Below are 7,965 nucleotides of genomic sequence, written 5' to 3'. Positions count from 1 at the left end.
TCATCATCACTACCGGAACACATGTGTTTTGACCAGTGAAACTGTGCATCTCTTCTAGCGATACCTACAGGCAGTGAGGGAGAAGCAGTGGTGACTGCAAATTAGAAGAGCATGAGAAACAACGTAGAGATTATGGGGCCGTCTTGGCTCTAAGGGACTTTTCAGTCTCATTTTAGTTAATCTCGAAAGAGCATATCAGTGACAACTCACTATTTCTTGAAAATATTCTTCCCTCTTGCCTTCTGTGAAGATAAAGTTTTCTGATGTTTGTCTCTTGCCCTTTTCCAATTCCGCTTCTCTTGTCTTCCCCTTAAAAATTAGTGTTTATCAGAATTCTACCCTCTGTTCTCTTCTCATTCAAGTCCTACCTAATAGCCTCCCTGTCATCTTCATGCTAATGATAATTCCTTAACATATGCCTCTAGCATTGACATTTCTTTCAATTCCTAGGCTAAAATGTGCAACAGTTCCTTGATATCTTTGCATGGATTTTCTTTAGGTACTTCAAGACTATGATGTCTCAAACCAAATCTGTTATATTGTTTCTTCTCCTTCTTTTCTCATTTTATTTTCTAGTCCACTTCAAGGAGCTATCTGCTTCTTAGCCCATATCTCACTAGCTGACTTCTTGTTTTTCCCCTCCTTAGCTTATTCTCAGTCACTCTGAAGTTTAGACTTTCATCATTTCCTATGTTGGCTAATGTAATAACCAGCATGGCTTCTGATGTCATTAATTCATTTCCCTTTCCTGCAAACTCCTTGCTTTTTATTCCCCTGGAAGAGATTACCAGTTTCTCTCTGAAGGCGTACAAATTTTCCTTAAATCTGGTTCCCAAATATCTTTCTAGCTTGATGTGCCTCATAGTCTGACACGCAGCCAAACCATTTGCGCCCCTTGGGTATCCCTGTGTCTGTCTCCTTCGTGCCTTTAATCACACCTAAGTCTCAGTCTAAGTGCCTTCCTTTGATTCTTTACATTAAAAAAAAATCCCATTCATTCTCCGAGATGATGCTTAAACATCTAACTATGAAGCTTCCCTGTGCACTCTGAGAGCTCATGTCTCTTTCTCCACTTAATGAATTCTACCTTGTGTTAGGATGACTTTCACCCTCACTAGATGGCAGTCCCCATTCAGATCAGCTGCCTGACCTGTTTCTCTGATTCCCTTCTTAGTGTCTTCTCGTATAGTGTCTTAAATACAATAGACATTAAATGCTCCTTAAAAATGACATTATGTTGTATGTCTTGGGCTCATAGTAAAGTGCCCATTCTAAGTGATGGCTGATAAGCAACGGAAGGTTCATTGTCTCATATTTGTAGGATGCCTTCATAAGCTCTCCATGTTTGGCAAGGTGTTTCAGACATGGGCTATGAAATTAAGCGGATATGGGCTTGCGTCTAGCCTTGTCACAGCCTAGTTCTGAAACCTTGGGCAAATTACTCACCTCTTGTAAGCTTCCATTCATTTACACACAATGGAGCATAATAATATTAGATAAGAATATCTAAAGTAGGGGGTTGTTAGGACTGATGAAGTATGCGTATAAAGTGCTTAGCACAGTGACTAGCCCATAGAAATCATTTCAATAGAAATGACATTATTTCAAGCTTCTAAACAGTTACACACAGTCCAAAGATATCTTCATATTGAATGTTAGTGGGGAGCATACTTTCTGTCTTCAGAATTAGATCAGATGTGTCTCACAATACAAAGTCTTTGGTTGTATAATTTCTTAATATGCTTCTTGTCACTCTTGCCTTTTGTCTGTGGTCTTTTGAAAAGGCAAGACAAACAAGTATAAACATTATTCATGGCATAAACAATGCTCATCAATGATATGAAAACAAAACATTTGTGACCTGATGTGGATTACAAAGACAACACACCAGAATCACCAAGATTGTCCTTTTTACTTTCTTTTTGAACAGCCATTTAAAGCTAAATTAATTTAGATTGCTGAAATATAATCTTGGCTCCAGTTTCTGGCATTCCTAAAGCCTAACAAAATTGCAGTTTAATTGGCTTCCCTGACTTTGGCAATAAATGGTATAATAGATTTTACTTAGGAAATCTTGACATTTCCAAAAGAATCATGATTTTTATTTTTAACAATCTGTAAACGACCATGCTTAAGCCTAGGAAGAGAGAGAGAGGAGAGAGGGAATCATGACAGAAGTATATAGTCTGGCTCTGGACAAGTATAATTTTTGGACAAGAAATTGGACTGAGGTGGCGTTTGTAAGACAATTTAAGCTTCATGAAAGAAAACTGGCATTACAAGCAAAGCATTATTATCTGCATATGTGTTTATGTGGCATCTACCAATATGCTGTAAAAGAATTTAGAAAGAGATATTAAATTGATGTTATTGAACATGAGTGGGGATCAGCTTAACACTCTGAGGAACACTGTATGCTGGAGTTTCTAAGGAGTCTCCAGAGCTGTTTAGTCAAGTCCTCTTCTCGGCCCAGAAATACACCGAAGGTCTACAAGAAGATGGCTTATCTGGGGTCATCTAAAGGTTTTCCACAGGTAAAATCTGTTGGTTGACCTCAGTGAGAAATAATCTTTGCTGGGAAAAATGTGTTCACCTCCTGAAAATGCTAGCTCTCTTTTAGTTATCATCAATGTGAGGTTACTATTTTTGTGCCTCTCTTACCTGAACACCACTGTCTTATTTGTACACACACTTAGAAATTGCTATTAAAAAGTAACTAGAGGGACTTCCTTGACAACCAGTGTTTAGGACTCCGTGCTTCCAATGCAGGGGGCCCGGGTTTGATCCCTGGTCAGGGAGCTAGATCCCACATGCCACAACTAAGAGTCTGCATGCCACAGCTGAAGATCCCGCATGGCACATCCAAGACCCAGCACTGTCAAATAAATCAATATTCAAAAAGGAGCTAGACTTTGGTGTTCATTTCACAATATATATGTATATCGATTAATTACATTGTACACTGCAACTCATATAATGTTATACATTAAGTATATCACAATAAAAAAAAGTAATGTATGTGCATGCAAATAGCTAAAACGGATGAAAATATTTACATGGAAATGGGAAGTTTTCCCTTTCTCTACCCTTTTCTTACTCCTCAGGGAAAACTTTTTGATCTCAGGATCCTTTTAGACTCCTAGTAGTTATTGAAGCCCCCAAAGAGCATTTGCTAATATGCTAACCATATGGATGTTTATCGTATTAGAAACTGAGAAGGTTATAAAATATTTATTTATTAATTCATTTTAAACATTAATGATAAACCCATTGCCTATTAACATTAGACATACCACTTAATGAAAAATATCAAAAAAGATCTTCCGTGATAGTGAGAAGAATGGTATTGTTTGTTTCTGTACATCTCTTTAATGTCTGGATGAATACAGACGAGGGTCCTCACCTCTGCTTCTGTGTTCCGTCTGTCGTAATATTACACATTATGTGGCCGCTAGAGAAATCCACTGTGCCATGATGTTAAAGTAAGACTGGAAAAGGCAACATTTTGGTATCATCAGGAATATAGTTTTGACCTTGTGGATTCCCTGAAAAAAAGTCTGTGGATTCCATGGGTTCTGAACCATATTTGGAGAATTGCTATCTCAGACAAAGTCATTTTGAGCGTTTCTGGATTTGTCTTTTCTGATAATGAATTATCAGTGTTAAAGATTATGCTTATACCTTTAGTTCTTTACTTTCTAGTTAAATTTGTATCTGATCACTCCTCACTCCTTAAGTTGTCTCCTGATCATTGTTAGACATTTCTCTCTCCTTCCAACTATACAAGATAAACACTTTGGTGTGCTTACGTGTTCCCCATCCTCCATCTCTTTTTCTTTCTCTTTTCAAAATCAGCCAACTGTACTAGTACTTTACATGGTTAAGTTTTACAACTTTTGAATTCTTTGCCATTGTTGTAAATAGAGATTTCATGTCATTTCTTTAAATTGAATTTAAAATGGAAACTGATAAGAAGCATGTAAAATATGACAATTATGTAGATATTTCTATGTGTAGAAATCCACAGAAAAAGAAACAGGATCTTACACCCCTAAATCTGTACTGTTTGGAAGCTCTGAGCACAAAAGTCAAGTAAATTGTCTTTTTCAGATGCTTATTGCTCCCCAAATGACTTTTTTTTTAGTGGCTCTGTGGGGCTTATGGGATCCTAGCTCCCTCATAAGGGATGGGACCTGAGCCCTCAGCCACGGCAGTGCGGAGTCTTAACCACTGAACCACCACGGAATTCCCAAACAATGACATTTTAATATGCTTCTTACTTGCATCATAAATTTCTTCTACGGTTTTAAATTCTTTTTAGAGTTTCTAAATGCCTTTTTTTTTTTTTTTTCAGAAAAGAACTTCTTTATAAACTGTGTTCCTAGAATAATTCAATTTCTTCTTAATAACTATACCATTTGTTAGATACATCTATATGGGTCCCCGGAGAAGGCAATGGCACTCCACTCCAGTACTCTTGCCTGGAAAATCCCATGGATGGAGGAGCCTGGTGGGTTGCAGTCCATGGGGTCGTGAAGAGTCGGACACGACTGAGCGACTTCACTTTCACTTTTCACTTTCATGCATTGGAGAAGGAAATGGCAACCCACTCCAGTGTTCTTGCCTGGAGAATCGCAGGGACGGTGGAGCCTGGTGGGCTGCCGTCTATGGGGTCGCACAGAGTCGGACACGACTGAAGTGACTTAGCAGCATATGGGTCCCAGGCCTGCTGTAGAGGCTTCATTCTGGGTTCTTTTTGATTGTATGTCTTCCTTTTTTGGTTTCCTTTTTAATTTAACTGTAATCTATCTTCAAGTAATTTTTTTTTTTCCACAGAAAGGTAGATAAACCTACTGATTATTTGTATATACAAAAAGTCTTTATAACTTCTTTACAGTTTGATTGGGTCTTTGGCTAGGTGCAGAATTCTAAGTGGAAAATAATTTTCTGTTTTATCTGAGAAGGTGTGCTTCATTAGTTTCCAACATGCAGTGTGGCTAATGAGAAATGTGATATTTTTCTTCCTTGTGGGTTTGTTCCTCTGGATACTTTTTGGTCATTTTGTTAGTCTTACTATTCTGAAGTTTTGTGAAATGTTCCTAGGTGTGGGTGTGACTTCATTTATCCTGCTCTGCAGCCAGTGATACAGTGTAATTTGAAGACTTTTGTTTTGGTTCTGATATTTTTTTTTCTTTTTAAAAATTGTTTCTTTCTCTTGATTTTATGTTTTATTTCTTCTGGAATGCTTATTAAGTAGAAATTGGATATCCTTGATTGATTCTATATATTTTGTCATTTTTCTCATATTTTTAATAATTATACCTTTTTTTCTTTACTTATACATTACCTTAGCTTTTTATTCTAACTTTCTAGTGAAAATTTATCTTGGCTGTCAGATTAGTATTTTCCAAGTGCTCTTTCTTCCTCATTATTCATTTTTAAGCTTTTTCTGTTATAAAACTTTTCTTCATATTGACAATATTAATTAAAAATTCTCTTGATTAGGTCTGAATTATTTTTGTTTCCTCTGGGGTCAAATTTGTTTGTTCAGCTTGATCCTTTTCTTTGGTGTTGCTGGTCTTCCTCACATGTCTGATGACCTTGGTTTTCTGTTCATATCTGTGAATGCAAAGTTAAGGTTTGATTCATACAGATTAGTGGTTTGTTGTTTGTCTGACTTTCCTAGCCTGTTTCCTGAATGAGAGAGGTGACTGAGCTCTGTGTAACATGGGCAACTTGTTGACTGTTGATCTCACTTTAGGTTGTAGAGCCTTTGAAAGGGGAAAGTAGAATTCTCTACTCCCACGCTCACAAGACTTGCCAAAACAATGAGGGCTGTACTATGTAGTTCCAGTATCTGACTTGGAAGACTTAGTTCCTTTAAAGCAGATAGCTCAATTTCTTCACAGTACACTTTTCTGCTTTAGCTTGAGTACATATGACTCTGCTACACAGGAAGGGGTTGGACAGTCACTCGGTGAAGGCATTCTGCAAACAGTTCTTCAACCCATCATCTTGCTTTCTCTCCTTTTTTAATCTCTCTGTTTATTCTTACTTCTGCTTTATATTGGCTGCCTGGGTTAGGATAGGGCTGAAAAGAGAGTTCAGCAGTGAGGAATTCTATTCCACTGATGTTTTCTTTGGAGGATCCCTATACTTGTAATGCAATGTTCCTCAGTGTATTTTTGGCCCCAATTAAACAAGGTGGTCATTAGCTTTCCTTTCAGCCTGGTTTAAAAAGCATGTCTAGTCCCAATTCTCATTTCTACTTATACCTGAAGTAGACAGCTTTTGGAGTCTCAAAACACCAGATGGGAATGTAGGCAAGCACATCTAACTGACAGATTAATTGGTGAAACATCCTGCTGAAGAATTCTTAAACGGTTTGCCCTTTATGTTTCAAACATTATCTGAGGAAACCTGACACTGAGATCTGCAAACTTGGCTCCATTTGAGAGCGGTGTGGAATCCCCTAGAGGTACAGGGAGGCTCCAAAAGCAGTCCTTTGGAATATAAGCTGTGTTTTTGGGCAGAGAGAAAGAGTTCTACAGATTAATTAAAATGAAACAAACTGATTTAATGAATGCACACTTAAATTTTTATACCAGCCTTCTAAAATGACGCTGTGAATGATGTACTTAAGCGTTTACAGACAAAACACAAAAGTTTGCCAAATATTTTTAGGAAGCATTTAATGAGTGCCAGTACGCCTACAGGACACTGAAAAGAGGGTAACAAATGTTGCATTTAATGATGTCAGTAATAGTTTGTAAACCTCAGAGGTGACTTCACACCCAGAGGTTGCTTCACTGCCCAGAATGAAAAGCTATTTTCAAGGGAACTCCTGGCACCCGTTTTAATAATAAGAGTACTAAGCACATGGCCACACTCTGAGGTTTCGTGTGAAGGGCAGAAGTGGCAGCTGGTGAGTACATAAGCCTCTCACCTCTGGAGGTCTGAGTTTATAACTTAGCTTTGCTTTGGCCATGAGAAAAAATTTACTTGGTTCGTTCTCTCCCTGCTTAGCCTCATTAGAAAACCACCACACCATTTGGCTCGTTTTGCTCCAGCTGGCAGTGTCTGTTGAAGGGGAGGCCAGGGGTTGGGTAAGCAGGGCTCGCCTGAGGTGTCCTGGCTCCACAGGGTGGGATCGTGCCTGCCACCTGCCTGGACGTGTGCTTGCTGCAGGCCAAGTGCTATTAATCCTTCTCTGTCATGAACATGACATCCATGTCAAACTTTTCAAACTCTTCAAACCCATTCGTTAGGAATTTGCTCTTCTGAAGCTGGAATCGGCAAAGATGTAAAACCTGAGAGTAATTGGTAAGTAAAACTGTTGACTTTTCATCTCCCTACGACGTTGATGTCCACAGACTCCCTAACCATTTGTATGTTATGATTGGTTTTTGTTTATAGGTTGGCAGTGAAGTGTGAGTGTTTAAGGTTTTCCATCTGAGACTAAAAATAATGGGAAGAGTGGAAGCCTTCTGAAACAGTTTAAAGGAAAACAAAGGATTTTCAGAGCTATATTAACAAGTTCTGCTTTTTCTGCATCATGAATCCTAAGCAACATCTCAATCCAACCACGATATGATTTTCTCAGAGTTTTGTATTTGAGATTTAAAGTTTTCTTATGAACTTTTGTGCTGACCATACCAGGATCCCTGCTCAGACCCAGGCAGGTAATTGCTTTCTGTCATTTTCTTCTTCAGTCACCACCCACCCCCCATCCTCTCTTGTCTCTGCCCAACTTGGCTGCTGTTCCTGAATGTAAGCACGCTGGCCTTTTCAGTTTTAAAACTGTCTCCAAATTAGCCTCGGGCCTTCTAAACTCTTATTAGGAATTAAAAATCTTTCTCTGGAAATAGAACAGAAAATTGCATGTTGTCATGAAGTCAGATCAAAGAACCAATGGGGGGGGGGTCTTTTTTTAAAATTTTGGGAAAAATTCAGGACAAATTAATT

The sequence above is a fragment of the Bos grunniens genome, chromosome 5 (assembly GCF_055505025.1).
Source record: "Bos grunniens cultivar Pamir isolate PY7600 chromosome 5, Bosgru_T2T1.0, whole genome shotgun sequence".
NCBI lineage: Eukaryota > Metazoa > Chordata > Mammalia > Artiodactyla > Bovidae > Bos > Bos grunniens.
The sequence above is the reverse complement of the archived record's forward strand: the minus strand, read 5'-3'. Positions refer to the sequence as shown.